This window comes from Lygodium microphyllum, chromosome 27, assembly GCF_053477565.2.
Source record: "Lygodium microphyllum isolate KBCC chromosome 27, Lygodium_microphyllum_v1.1.10, whole genome shotgun sequence".
In the NCBI taxonomy this organism is placed as follows: domain Eukaryota; kingdom Viridiplantae; phylum Streptophyta; class Polypodiopsida; order Schizaeales; family Lygodiaceae; genus Lygodium; species Lygodium microphyllum.
Window position 1 is genome coordinate 49,996,887 of NC_141161.1, and position 16,190 is coordinate 50,013,076.

Genomic DNA, 16,190 nt, shown 5'->3' on the forward strand with positions numbered 1-16,190 from the left:
TTGGAAAGGGCCAAAAAAGAACCCCTTAAGAAGGCCAAGGAGAGGGAGAAGAAGAAGAAATAGGAAGAAGAAAAGGAAAAGGAGGAATTACAGAAGGCAAAGAAGGCATCAAAACAGGAGGCTGAGGAGAGAAAAAAGAAGGAAAAGGAAGAAAAAGACAAAAAGGAGGAGGCTACATGCTGGTCTATCGAACAACAAAGCAGGGCAGATGAATTGGGGAATCGGAGCTCGCAAAGAGAAGAAGGGCTTGGTTCTAGCACACAGTCGCCGGAAATCGTGCCGCTCGCTGTCATTGAGGGCAAGGGCAAAGCCCAATTCACCCAATTCCTCCCCTCATGGTGCCTCCCACCGAACCAACCACCATCACTCCCAGCATCTTGACCAGTGCCGATGTTTCAAATTTCGCGGCATGGATGCAATACTTCATCAACAAAGAAATGGCCCAAGGACAAAGCACCGAAACTACAACCACAGGGAAAAAGTGGCCAACCACTGATGCAGAATCAAGGCAAGACCCTAAACGGCAGAAGGTGGAAGCCTCGACATCACCAATCCACACAATGATGACGCCACCAGCTAACTACGACGAGTACATCGCCGATCTACTCTCCCAATTGGAGAAAGCTAAGGAGGAACGAAAGATAGCTGTGGCTGAGTTGGAGGCTGAAAAGGAGTCAGTAGCTGCCTTCCAACTCAACAAAACTAGAATGATAGCCATGCAACAAAGGGAGATCTCAGATCTCAAGCAAGAAGTGAAGGCTAAGGACGATAGGGAAGAGCACTGGAGGCAGCTACTAGACAATGAAATACAGGAACTTGTGAAAATGCAGAGAGAACACAAGCTCCTGATCATGCAGTAAGAGGAGCTCATTGCAAAAACCGCCAAAGTCGAAGCGCTTATGACTGAGCTCAATGCCAAGGACGAGGAAAGAAAACAGAACAAGGAGCAGCAGCAGAACAAGATCGCGATCAGCTGAACTCCAAAAAAGAAGAACATGAGAAACTTGTCAGAGAACGGGAAGACCAAGAACAAAGGCTCACGACCGTGGCTCTAAGGCAAGGAGAGAGCCTAGAAGAGATGAACAAGAGAGCAGAGGAGTGGGCCACGTAGAATGAAAGAAGGGTGAAGGCACTGGCAGGGTGCCTTGCTCTGGTGGAAAAAGAGAAGATCATCGTAGAGAACAAGGCAGAAGCCGCCCAGGTGGCCTTCGGTGCCCAACAAAAGGCCTTCCTCAACACAATCATGGACAGTACCCACCCAGAGGAGGGAGAATTGTTGGAGGTGGCACAAAAGAAGCTTAACATTGCACGCAGAGTCCTGCATGCAGGATTGCAGATGCCACCCCAACCTGCAGAGGTTAGACTGAGCTTGGAAGAGCAAAGGAAATAGCTACTGCTGGCCGGCCTAACCCCCCAGGAAATAGATTCCATAAGATTTGAAGAGGGAGCACAACAAGGAGGCCGGCAGGGGGAGGAAGCAAAACTCGAATTCAACATGGGCAGATTCAGAGAGGATGTGATCCCACAACCCCCCTCGCCGCAATCTCAAGAGCAGCAATAGGAGGACCCATCTGTAGAGAGACAAGTTGCACTTAAAGAGAGACGCAGGAAGTTAGTCAAAGAAGCCAGGAAGCAGTTAAGGGCCAAGCTAGCCGTGCAGCTGTCCACACCCCTCCCACCTTTCCCTGATGACATCCCAGCTGGATTCCACGCAGAGCTAGTGGTTTGGGAGAGACAAGAAAAAGAAAAGAATCCATTCACCTTTAGCTTTCTCCTGCCCAACAGCCTGCGGAGGGTCTTGCCGCTTAAGGTGATGGAGGAGGTGATCATGATTGGTGGCCGACTAGGGAAAAAGTGGCTCGAAGAGAGAGAGAAGACCCCCACCTCTTGGGGAACTGAAGAGGCTGACTACTGGCAAAACAAAGTTTTTGAAGTTCCACATATAGTACAGGGCTATAAAAGCCAACCCCTGTGGAGGAGGCGAGTATGCAACATTAGTATGCTCGCTTGGATGGCATTTTGTAACACGTTGCCCTTCAAGAGGAACAACCCCACATACATGGCATACCCTCGAAGGGTAGGTGTGGATTTTGATGCCACCCTCCATGGGCGTTACGACTTTCCCATTATCTATAACTCCAATGTATTATCCTTCGAACATGCCCTCCTCTTTAACTCAGAAAGCCTAGATGACTCTATGACACACTTCCTCCCAGATTTCTCTTCATGCCCCGATCCAGCTTTTGTAACTACATGTAACTACCTTAGATTACTTAAGCTATTACTTAAGCAGGACCCGACTCCACAAGAGCGCGGCCTGCCTCCCCTCTTCTTCGACCCTAACGCCATTGACAGCTGTGCCATGGCTCATCTAATGATGAGGGCTAGTCTCCTCCCCTCTTTTTGCCTAGCCCTCCTAGAAGACATGAATGACAGCCAGTTTACTAGATGCAATCACCCTTTCCTCTCCACCACCTCTCTCCACGTCTGCATGAATCTGAAAGGATACATGCAAAGCTACCAATTTTTTAGCAAATCCATCCAACCCCTTTCCCCTCCTCATTCAGATGAAGAGAATTAGGCCCTAGCTGTCATTCCACTACTGTAATTTAAAAAAAAAAAGAAAAAGTAAAGTAAAGTAAAGTAAAAGTGAAGAAAAGAATAGCATGAAAGGAAAAGCACAAAAAACACTCTCCACTGTGACTGGACAACATAGCCCACTTGCAGAAGCACTTACCACCACATAAAGCACAATCACTGCACCTAGGGGTTCTCAAGTTAGGCATCCCTGGTGGCTTCGGTCGGCCGGCTCCACTCCTAACCCCCCTCTCCCTTTTGCTCTCCCACTTCATGCTTAGGGCACATCAAGGGCAGGACATACCTAGGGAGGTAACACTCGCCTATGGTTAGACCTGTCACCCTAAGCCACTTGCACCGCACCTCCCTTGGTACAAATGGGGTCCTCAAGTGTGGGACATCACCCAGGCTTGCCTGCGGTAGGACCCACCTCCCCATTCCACTAGCACGAGCACAATGCACTAACACAATGAGGTAGGCACTCCCCTTAGGAACAGCACCGCACCTTCTCCTTTCAGACATCACAAAAAGCAACAAACCACCAACTTTGGAGGCCCCCATCAACCACGCAATATCCATTTGGCTTCTCCGACAAAAATCATTTCACAGCTTCCATAAGTACTTGATCTCCAAGTGGCCCTTACCTTTACACCACTTGGCCAATTGCCTGCCAACCTACAACAACACAGAAGTGCCATGGGACTGGCACCCGTCTAGGAGGGGGTAATGTTAACCCCAAGTCGAGATAGCAGAAAAAGAAAGAAAAAAGCAGAAAAAAACATGAAAAAAGAGCAAAGACACACAGGCGACCTCCAAAGCTAAGCCGGGGAAAAAAGCGCAATTTTAAATGAAAGGCGCCTCAAAAAACTTGAAAAACTCTTGTAAAAGAGCGCCAGGCTCCCTCCTCTGCCAATTGTAAAATATTAGATGGGTGTAGGCTGGAGGCATAAGGCTAGAAGAGGGAAATGGAAAAAGGACCTTGCCACAATAGCCGGTCATGTAAAAAAGGGATGGGTGCCCATGGGATTTTAGGGCTTGTATATAAAGTTCAAAAAATGAATGGAAGCTCATTCTTTGGTGTGTGGCTAACAAGAGCTCTCTTCTTCTTCTCTTCTCCTCATCTTCTTGCTTGTGTGTGCTCTTAAGAGAGGGAGTGTGAGAGTGTGAGGGAGTGAGTGTGTGAGAGTGAGGGATCAAGAGGATGAAGCTCTTCACCATCTCCTCTTCTCTTCTTCTCTTCTCTTCTCTTTTCTCGTGCGCACGGCTATGGAGGATGGATCTTGGAGATGGAGGAGGCTTGAGGATGCTTGAGCTCGCATCTAGGATCGTGGAGCTACCGGGATGTGCGAGAGAGGAGGCAACTCGTATCGGCATCAAGGTAAGCTTACTACACTCATAGGATTGACGGTGCATCGGCTAGGTGAGAGATAGCCATTAGAGCTCGCTTGAAACGCTTGAAGCAATAAGCGGTCCGTGGGTCTTGGCAGTTGAGCGTGAGCTCCCACTACACCCTCATCAAAAGCAAACTTATCCTTAGCATTTAGGTCCTGATTTAGGTCCTGGGGACCATCCCTTTTAAGCAATGGTTTTCCCTTTACAGCTAGGGCTTCTAACATCCTTGTGATACTTAAAATTTTGGCACGATGCCCCACCACATGGGATGTTTCAGCCATAACTGCACTCCACTGCGTGTCGAGTTTTTCCCATGGAAATACAGCTTTAGCATAATCACTTGTTGATGCCATGACCGCCATAGCTTCCAACATACTTATTCCATATCCTCTAGGTTGATGCATGATTATACATGATTTTTCTTGGGTAGAGACCACACCAAGATAAGCCTCGACCCATGCTATCGCTAAGTGGTTACTCTTCTCATCACCTAAATTATCTTATGTAGAGGATTTATGCTCTACATAACTAAGTCTATCATTAAGTTTTGTATAGGGAAAGCCAAGGTTTTCCATCCTTGAACAAACCCCATTTTATGGTTAGCTTAGCACACTCCTAATGGAAATTATAAACTTAGATCCCTTTACAACCTAGATTCGGAGACCGCTACTAATAGGAAGCTCCAGAAAAATGCACCACTTATGGGACCTAAAATGGGCCGTCACTGGCTAAGGCACTAGCTAGACCTCATGCCCTCAACAAACAACCCCACCTCACGACCTCACGGACCAGGATTGTCTTTCGAGGGATACACTATCCTAAACACTAATTATTGCGCGTTTATAGTCTGTAGTCCAATGAATGTTCCCTTTCCCGTCTCCTCAGAGGGAGATTATACATATATCGGCAATAAATGCCACATATCACAGACACAAGGGCACCCCACCGGCTAATTGCCGTGGCCCCACTGCAGCTCTCCTACATCTTGGGGATTGGCCCCTCGATGTGCTGCTTCTACATATAGATATATCCGAAACAAACTCTCCTCTTAGTGCCAATATATTTAATGTTCCAAAAATGCACTTATCCTCACTTATTCGTCCTTTTTAACCCACCGTCTAGACCTACAGCCAGGTTGCTCACTCTCTCTACGTGGGTCAAGTCCTAAAGAAATCAAGTGCTATGCATCCAAGAGCTTGTAATTGATACCATTTAACAATGCTTGATGCAAATGTGTATATGATTAAGTGCTCAAATAATTAAAAAATAGCCTCGTGCATTGTGCAAATCCATTCTTTTCATGTTTCCATACACTAACGCATAATTGCTGAGATGAGAGAAGACACCGATCCTTACACTCGTGCTGTACTTCCCTTTATTTAACTTAATGCCATTCTATATGAATAATGCAGCAAATACATCAGATTTTATATTATATTTCAGCACTCAAACTTCCCTCGTCCCATACTATCTAAGGTTTTGCATTGTTGCATAGGTAAAGGGGTGATTTTATGTGTATTTCGCATGAAATAAGTAGTAAATACTCACAAAAATATGTAAATGGGGATAATCTAAGGCAAACATTCATGCTTTATCCTCATTATACACTCACAAACACATCCATAATTTTCCTCGTCTGTTTCCTTTTTTTTTCCCTTTTAAAGAGTATTTTTTCCTATTCTTGCTTATTTATTATCGATAAAAATGAAATAAAATTAGCATTATTTTAGAGCTATGGCTCTTGAGTCCTTAAATAGCAAACGTGTAGATTTTATTGGTGTTTTATTTCATGCTTTTTCGATTTTAAGCCCAAAAACCCAAATTTTCCTTTAAAAACCATGCTTTTTGGGTTTTTCCCATTCATTTCCCACACTGTAAGTATATATTTTCCTGAGTTTTTTATTGTGAAAGACTAAAACCAACACCAAAAAACATGTGCATCAATTTTCAGCCCATATGAACATTGCTAACCTCATCAAATACGAAAAAAGAGCCATTTTCTTTGTAAAAATGTCATTACCGTGTATTTTTTAAATTATTTCGGGTTTTGAAACTTGTTGCAGGTTTGCAAATCAGGACTTGTTTGATGCTCAGCCTACCTCCACACTGCAATCTTTAGCCCACCTTCAATTTGGAAGCAATCCGGTACCATGCTAGACGAGCATTCATCCGGGCTTCATTCTTCTTCACTAGGAATTGCCCCTTGTAGGAGAGAGAGGGAGGAGAGAGAAAGACTAAAAAATGATATTTTTAAATCCTCCATTAAAATGGGCAAGCTTACAACCATCTTGTTCCTCTCTCTGCCTTGATCAAGAATCTCCCTCTCTCTCTACAAACGGGTTTGAATCGGAGAGGCAACGAGCAAAAATGAGGAGGTGCATTGCCGCTTCCCTCTGTTGGACAGTTTTTGCATTAGTTTCAAGGCTTTTATTAAGCCTAAGGTTTAAAACATTAAAATAACCGGTTCATCTTTTTGTATTCACACTCTCCCGTAAGTGGATTTTTCAATTTTGAAGGCCCAAACGAACTCCGATTTGCAATCCGATTGGACAGGTGGCTTCGTGGCGTCGAACTCCATCAACCTGGCCTCTCCCACACACTTTATGGCTATCCGATTTGGTAGTTGCTTTATAACACCAAACTTTGCGGGGATTAAATGGAGGGTCAAACGACTTCTGATTGATGAATCAAGGCTTGTATTGGATTCTTGATGTCAAAATGCATCTAGGAAAACTCTAGCTCTGCCATCCACCACCGTTTGATTTTTCATGAAAATTGGCTCTTTAATACCTCTCGGACACTTTTCAGCTCCAAAATGAGCTTCAACGCTTAAGAACGGGTCCAAATCAGATCCTAAAATCTAGCTCTCATTAGCAACCACCGAATAGGGCAACTGTGCTCGTCGAATCCCATGAACAAATCTGCACATAAACACAACCACAAAGAGCATCAAGCTGATACAAAATAGATACACATCATAGCTCTCACCCTATGCCCTTGTCAAAACCAAGGCATGAAATCCACAAGGAGTAGGGCTAGCATAATCTGAAAGCTAGTCACTGCTCCAACACAACCAAGCTAAAAAGAACCAGCAAAGAGGTCATCCTCAGTGGTGGTCTGAACTACCTACCAAACTAAGGACAACTTAACTAGGAGCTCCTACTAGGCAAGGACTCCTATAGTTGGATCAACAAATATTATCTTTTAGCACATTGGATCTTTTAACCTCTTATTTTCCATACTCGAGTGTGTAAAAAGGAGGGAGCTGAGCGTAGTGACCCAAGGAGAGCAAGGCATCGGCCTTAGGTCCTATCTTGGTACCCAAGAACCTACCAAGCCCGCGCAAGGTGACACTTAATCCTTTTCTAACGCTCACTTTTATTTTCGCTCCAACCTTCTTTTTTTCTTATTTTTCTGCTAGAAGCCACCCCTAGGAAGACAAGGCATCGGCCCCGGGTCTTGTATTGTCCCCAGGAACCTACCAGGCCTTCGCAAGGAGATAAACAACAACTCAAAAATTTTTCTTTTATTTTCCATTTCTATTTTTATAGGGGTTAGAACCCCTTTTTACACACCTCCATATATTCATATATTGTATATCACATATTTAGGGTTTTGTCTCTTTTCATCATTATTTTAGCAGGCTTCTCTAACTGCCTCACAACTACCAGGAACTCCCAGAACAGCGGCCTAGCAGGTCAGCAGAACATGATCACTAGAACTCCCATCTAAAACAGGTCTTACAATGCTTGACAATGCCTGACAATGCCTTGCAAGAGTCAATGACTATTCAAACCTCCCTCAGATATACAGAGCCTAATCTTGGGACTTCATGCCTTGAGTGTCGGTCCCCAACAAAGAAAAGAAAGTAACCCTTACACGCACATATATCATTAATTGCTTAAGGGAAAAGACTCAGAAAGGGGACCAAACCACCTGAAATGGCCACAAGAAGCTCCTTCGCAGCAAAGGCCCCCTCCAGCAACTTCGTTAACCTGTATGAAGCGATCACTACAACACAAACCCATTAGCTGTACCTGCACCAAACAGACGAATGGCAATCTTGGCCTAAAATGAATAGTTCATTCTAATCCATGCAATATATGATCTCCTTGGCATATACATCACATCATATCAAACTAATCAGGATAGCAAGGATAGCATAAAATAAGAGGACTAGCCTCATGCTACTCATGCGAGTCAGCTAAAAGCTTGATCTTTGCTCTTTGTCCACTAGCCCAAGCCTTTCTACTGATATCTCAGTAATAATGGCCATCTCTTCTTGGGTACTACGAGCTACTGAATGAATGACATCATTAGGTTGATATATCTCATCCCCTTGGTTTTCATTCAAACGGATCACTTGTCTTTCCAGTAACTCCTCCTACAAGGAGAATCATGGATTTATGATCATTCAACTCTTCTCTAATCGGACCATTACATATGTCAATGATACGATCCAAACTAGACAGAGCTTCAAGCCTAGACCCATCACATAGATGCATCTCAGGGCGGCGGTCTCTATTGTCAGATGTCACATTACGGCCTTTAGTTGCATCCTCTTGGGAACTCATCAAAGCATGTCTACATGCAATTCGTGGCCCTTCATTTGACACACCAATAGTATTTTTAGGGGTTTTGGGCCTCCAAACCCATCTCGTATTCCTTTTCATATTCTTAGATTGCATCATCTGCCCACATTGGTCCAATGGACTCATTGTGGATTTATCACCATTACCAGATGGCCTCATAGCCTTATGGCTTCTATTTAGTATAGGTGGACCTTTGGCATGCCGCATCTTCTCTACACAAGATGTCTTTACTTGCCTTTGTCCACTCTGCAACAACCGCTTAGCCATAGGAACCATGCTTTTACTAAAAGGAATAACAGCTACTCGAAAGCATGATTCATCTATAAATTGGAAAGGTCTCTCAAGAGCCTTACTAGGAGCACAACTAGAACCACTCATAGAATGCTCATCTAAGCTTGTAGACCAAATGGTTCTATCCATTCCACCGTCACAACTACCTCACATGGAAGTGTTGCAAGCCTTGATGGGACTTACTGAGCTTGGAATCTTTTTATCCCCAGGGGGCATATTATCCCTACTATTGCCATTTTCTGCTTGGAGATTTTGGCTACCAAGGTTCCTCTCATAGGCTACCTTGGTATCAACAAGTGAGCTGTCTCCTTGTAGAAATGGTTGGAAGCTAGGATGCACTTGTACTGAGCAGGGAAAACTCCAAAAGTTTTTCCAACATCTTTGAATATGTCCCTCATAATCAATGGCATGCATCTTTGCTTCCCTTAACGACTTAGGATTCCGCAGTCCCACTTGGATTTGCATGTTAATCTCTAAGACACTCAAAAAGAGCTCACATAGCACATCACCTGGCAATGCAGTAGCTCTTCTTGGCCAAAGCCTCAGAATATCATCAAAGGCTCTAGGGTATTCTTTAACATAAGGATAGGACTCTTGCCTAATCTGCATCAGTTGCCCTAAAACTTTGGTCATAGGCACCTTCTTCTCATATTCATCTAAAAATCGATTACTCAACTCCTCAAAGGATTTAATAGACCCCCTTGGGAGGCTCCAGTACCATTTTGTAGCCTCTCGCATTAGGGTACTTGAGAATACGAGCATCCGATGAATATCATTGAACCCACTTGCAAGGTAAGTTAGGTCGTACTCTCGTAAATGCACCATCCGATCCTCATTAACCAACCCATGAAACACTGGGAGATCCCTATAAGGAGGAGGGCATTTAGTCCTTTCCTTCGGGATCAGCACTGGGCCATTTAAATCCTCATAATCATGGCCTAACCCGAGTGTCTTAGGGTTTCCAACCTCTTCCATTTCCAGTTTTACTGGTGTAGGGAGGTTAATACTCGGGGGGGTCACTCATGAATATATGTATATATAACGTGAGTTCAAAATAAGGGGTTTTTAAAACACCATTTTTATACATTTTTGACATACAGAAGGGTGTCATATAAAGGGGTTACTTACAGATTGAATAGAAAAGGGTTTTGTTTTATTTAAGAAAAATTTACAGATTAGGGTATTTATAAATAGGCCATTAACACACGTTATATAGAGAATATATATATACTAAACCCCCCGAGGGTTAATATTATCCTTAATGTCCCTTTCTGCCAACTCATAAAGTGGTCTAGGGAGATCTATAGCTCTTAACATGTCATTTCAATCCTTTCTTAGAGGATCTTCTATGTATTGCCCCTTCCTAGGCAGCTCCATGATGGATTTATCTAGGAGCTTTTGCCCCTCATCAAAAGCAAACTTATCCTTAGCATTTAGGTCTTGGGGATCGTCCCTTTTAAGCAATGCTTTTCCCTTTACAGCTAGGGTTTCTAACATCCTTGTGATACTTAAAATTTTGGCACGATGCCCCACCACACGGAATGTTTCAGCCATAACTGTACTCCACTGTGTGTCGAGTTTTTCCCATGGCACTATGGCTTTAGCATAATCACTTGTTGATGCCATGACTGCCATAGCTTCCAACATACTTATTCCATGCCCTCTAGGTTGATGGATGGTTATACATGATTTCTCTTGGGTAGAGACCACACCAAGGAAAACCTTGGCCCATGCCATTGCATTAGAGGATGGGGTAACCACTAAGTGGTTACTCTTCTCATCACCTAAATTATCTTTTGTAGAGGACTCATGCTCTACATAACTAACTAAGTCCATCAGTAAGTTTTGTATAGGAAAAGCCAAGGTTTTCCATCCTTAAACAAACCCCATTTTATGGTTAGCTTAGCACACTCCTAATGAAAATTATAAACTTAGGTCCCTTTACAACCTAGATTTGGAGACCGCCACTTATAGACAGCTCCCGGCAAATGCACCCCTGATGGGACATAAAATGGGCCGGCACTAGCGAAGGCACTATCCAGACCTCATGCCCTCAATAGACAACCCCACCTCAAGGCCTCGCAGACCAGGATTGTGTGTCGAGGGGATACACTATCCTAAACACTAATTAATGTACATTTATAGTCTATAGTCCAATGAATGTTCCCTTTCCTGTCTCCTCAGAGGGAGATTATACATATATTAGCAATAAATGCCACATATCACAAACACAAGGGCACCCCATTGGCTGATTGCCGTGGCCCTACTGCAGCTCTCCTACATCTTGGGGATTGGCCCCTCGATGCGCTCCTTCCACATATAGACACATTCAAAACAAACTCCCCTCTTAGTGCCAATATATTTAATGTTCCAGAAATGCACTTATCCTCACTTATCCATCCCGTTGAACCCACCGTCTAGACCTACAGCCAAGTTGCTCACTCTCTCTACGTGGGTCAAGTCCTAAAGAAACCAAGTGCTATGCATCCAAGAGCTTGTAATTGATATCATTTAACGATTTTTGATGCAAATGTGTATATGATTAAGTGCTCAAACAGTTTAAAAAACAGCCTCGTGCATTGTGCAAATCCATTATTTTCATGTTTCCATACACTAACGCATAATTACTGAGATGAGAGAAGACACTGAGCCTTACACTCATACTGTACTTCCCTTTATTTAACTTAACGTCATCCTATATGAATAATGCAACAAATACATCAGATTTTATATTATATTTCAGCACTTAAACTTCCCTCTTCCCATATTGTTTAAGGTTTTGCCTCATTGCATAGGTAAAGGGGTGATTTTATGTGTATTTCACACGAGACAAGTAGTAAATACTTACAAAAACATGTAAATGGGGATAATCTAAGACAAACCCTCATCCTTTATCCTCATTATACACACAAACACGTCCATAATTTTCCTCGCTATTTTTTCCTCTTTTAAAGAGCATTTTTTTCTATTTTTCCTTATTTATTATAAAAAAAATGGAAGAAAATTATCATTATTTTAAAGCTGTGGCTCTTGAGTCCTTAAACAGCAAACATGTAGATTTTATTGGTATTTTGTTTCATGCTTTTCTGATTTTAAGCCCAAAAACCCCATTTTTCCTCTAAAAACCATGCTTTTTGGGATTTTCCCATTTATTTCCCACACTTTAAGTGTATATTTTCCTGAGTTTTCTATTATGAAAGACTAAAACCAATAGCAAACAACATCTCCATCAATTTTCAGCCCATATGAACATTGCTAACCTCATCAAATGCAAAAAAAGAGCCATTTTCTTTGTATAAATATCATTATCATGTATTATTTTATTATTTCAGGTTTTGAAACTCATTGTGGTCTGCAAATCAGGGCCTGTTTGATGCTCAACCCGCCTCCACACTGTAATCTTCATCCCACCTTTGATTTGGAAGCAATCCGGTACCATGCTGGACGAGCATTCATCAATTGGGCTTCATTCTTCTTCACACGCAAGGACTGCCTCTTGCAAGAGAGAGAGGGAGGAGAGAGAAATACTAAAAAATGAGATTTTAAAATCCTCCATTTAAAACGGGCAAGCTTGTAGCCATCTTGTTCCTCTCTCTGCTCTGATCAAGAATCTCCCTCTCTCTCCAAACGGGTTTGAATCAGAGAGGCGACGAGTAAAAATGAGGAGGCGCATTGACCCTTCCCTCTGTCTGACAGATTTTGCATTAGTTTCAAGGCTTTTATTAAGCCTAAGGTTTAAGACATTAAAATAAACGTTTCATCTTTTTGTGTTCACACTATCTTGCAAGTGGATTTTTTAATTTTGAAGGCCCAAACGAACTCCGATTTGCAATCCGATTGGACAAGTGGCTTCGTGGCGTCTAACTACATCAATCTGGCCTCTCCCATGCACTTTATGGCTTCCCAATCTGGTAGTTGCTTTATAACACCGAACCTTGCAGGGAGTAAATGGAGGGTCAAACGACCTCCAATTGATGAACCGAGACTTGTGTTGGATTCCTGATATCAAAATGCATCTATGAAAACTCTAGCTCGCCCATCTGCCACTGTTTGATTTTTCATGGAAATTGGCTCTTTAACACCTCTTTGGCACTTTCCTGCTCCAAAATGAGCTTCAACACTTCAAGAACGGGTCCAAATTGGGTCCTAAAATCCAGCTCTCACCAAGCTAGAGACATGTAATCCTTCTCTTCTTCTATGCTTTTTCACAAGTGCAGTAATAGCTTCCTTGACATGTCTCCACTCTGTTTTCAAACCTGTCTCTGTAGTCTGATCCTCCAGCAAATCATCAATCTTCTCTTGAAGCTCAAGATTTGCTGCTTGTAGAAACAATTCAATTTTTTGACTTACAAGAGCTTGCTGTTCTGCAAGATCCAACTGCTCAAATCGACTTTTAAATTCTCTTAATAATTCTATAGCCACAAGACCCTCATTGGGTTTTAAAACCCACTCCTGAAAAGTCTTGTGTGTAATCAAGCTGGTATCTTCAATGTAAAATTCTTCCATGAGTGTGTTCTTGAAAGCTACCCAGTCAGCATCTTGCATGTATAATTCAGTAATTCATGCTTTCAGTTCATGTATAGTGATCCAAACAAAATACCGACTCCATGCAAGTTGAGTCACTTCAAAGAATTCCATCTTTTGAGCATAGGCATGTATATATGTAGATACATTCCTGCCATTGAATAACTTTATCTCACACTCAACTACTTTCAAAGCATTCATCACAACACTTTTTGTTTGAGCAAAAGCCTACATCACCTGTTGTTGTTGTTGTACCTGCATAAGCATATTCATATTTTGTACCAACTGTTGCAAAACAGCACTGGAAATTGTACTTGAAGGTTCTTTCATCTTGTCTTTCCTTCTTCTGATGACCTTTCACGTCGGACTCACCAATGTTGAAGGGGTTTTTGTCGAAAGGTCGAATCCACCGGGGATCAGAGGTAGAAGGAAGTAGAGATAGGAGATGGAAGAGAAGAAAAAGAATAGACAAGAGGTAAACATGATAAAGACAAAGCACAATGAATTGAATCAATATATATTGACAGAACCTGAAATTCTTTGTCTAGCACTAATCAGAAACAATCTCCAGGCATTAGATCTCCTAGAGCTCCTTCATAGACAAAAAACGTGGATCAAAATAACAGCTCCTTCTTTGTTGCTCGGAACCTAAATCTGATGGCTTTGTTGGATTCGAAAGGGGGGTAAAACCACAAGATACCTGATCCAGGATCTCCCATCTCACTTCTTCTTCTTCTTCTTCTAGTTCAAAGTGCAGTTTTCAGCCTGTCAACATCGATCGCAATGTGTGTGATTTCGCCTATCTATCTTTTTTATGAAAAATCCCATAGCTAACTGAAAAAGCCCTTGCTTTTTGCATGTCATCCTAATCTAGAAGCTTTTCTAGATTTTTCAAAGTTTTATAATAAATAATATAAAAAATAGGCTAAAATTATCCAAATATATAGTATTTTTGGACCATCTATGCCACAGACACTAGCACTAATGACTTAGATCACATTGACTTTCTACATCAATAAAGAAGTCGTATGATGATGCACTCCAGAGTTTTTCACATTGTGACCGCATAGTGGCACGACAATGTGGGGTTGACACAACTGATAATGATCATCAAACAAGGATTATGGGTGCTGAAATTAACAAGAGTTTACTTGCTCTTAAAGAGTGCATTCGGGCACTAGACCATGAGCAATTCCATATTCCTTTTAGGGAAAGAAAATTGATAGAAGTTTTACGTGATTCTTATGTTGGTGACTCTTGAACTGTCATGATCTCATGCATTTCTCCAAATACTAGCTCTTGTGAGCACACTCTTAACACACTCAGATATGCAGACAGGGTGAAGGGTTTATCCAAGAACAACAATTCAAAGAGGAATCCTAGCCCAAATACAATTGTGCAAAGTCAAAGGGAGCTGGCAATCGATTCTCCTCCATTGCTATCACCTGAAAGTTCTAATCAGATCATGGATAACAGGGTTGCCGAGACTAGTAAGAGGCCTATTGATCAAGCAAACTGGCAAGGAGATTTTGATGGTTGGTTTGCAATAGAATCTACTCAGGGTCCTATAACCAGGGAAGAAAATAGAACAACATTGTCCTCTAATGATAAAAATCGAGTCATTTTGAGGGATGGCATGTCTAACAGCTTCAATTACCAATGTGATTCTTTAATTGACAGAGTTGACCAAGAGAGAGTTTCTCCTCCTAGACGCAAAACTATTAAGGGATGAAAAGACAGAAAAAATCGTGCATGGATTTCGACTTATGAAAGAAGAATTGATAACAATAGTGCAGTAGCAAGACAAGCTTCAAACAAGGAGGATAGTGTTCAAAACATTTCCAATTCCAAGTCCATGGATACTCCAGACATATTGGTTTCTCAAAATGGATATGATGGTCATATAACTACTATACTTGAGGAAGAAGAGGACTTAATTGTTGCCTATAGGTTGGAAGTGGAGGACTTGATGGAGAAAATACACCAACAAAGAGACAATAGTATCTGCAAAAACGAATCAATCCTGGCCCATAGTTCCAGTTCCTTTTCTCACTCTTGCCATCCCCAAATGAATGCATTGAATGTTGCTCTACAGTGACAAGAAGCTCTTTGAGCTGTGAGCCACAACCAATTGATTGAGAAACATAGTTAGTTCATGTCTAAGTTGGACCGAGTGATCTCAACCATCTTAGTCACCAACATGCAAACCATGGCAATCAATGACAAACTTGCAGCCCTACGACTCAAGTTTCTCAAATGGATACAATTAAAAGAACGGATCATCATGATTATGAGTAGCAACATGGGCATTCTCATGGACATTATGGGTACCTTGACCACTAGCATGGTTTGGATGTGCAAAGGTAGCATAGTGTGCCTACTTATGGTCAGCATGTATATGATGATTGTGCATATTTTGAGCAACAACATTCATCTAATGACTATGTATGTTCTTATGAAATACATTCTAGTCACATACATGGACAACCATCTCGACAACCTTATGCATATGGGAAACATCATACAAATGTATATGAGTATGTACATGCGGAGCAACAGCATCATCAACAACAGAGTGATTGATATCATCAGCCACTTGATCAGTACTGTGAGCAGCATGTGCATCCTTATGAGCAACATGATACTTCTCACAAACGATACCATGATGAGAGTATCTCATTACAGCTTCATGAGTAGGTGCCCCATCAGCCCAAGGCCCTTAACTTTGAATGCCAGTAGTAGCCATGCATGTGGGACTCATGAACATGAAATGCCTAGGGGTTGATGCAGTGAATGCTGTAGTGATTGCAACCT

General features: G+C 42.2%; 1 pseudogene; it reads left to right on the top strand.

Annotated features, from left to right (window-relative positions):
• Positions 1-15,474, top strand: part of LOC148012306 (kinesin-like protein KIN-13A pseudogene) — a 45,731-nt pseudogene extending 30,257 nt beyond the window's left edge.
• Positions 15,475-16,190: the final 716 nt, after the last annotated feature.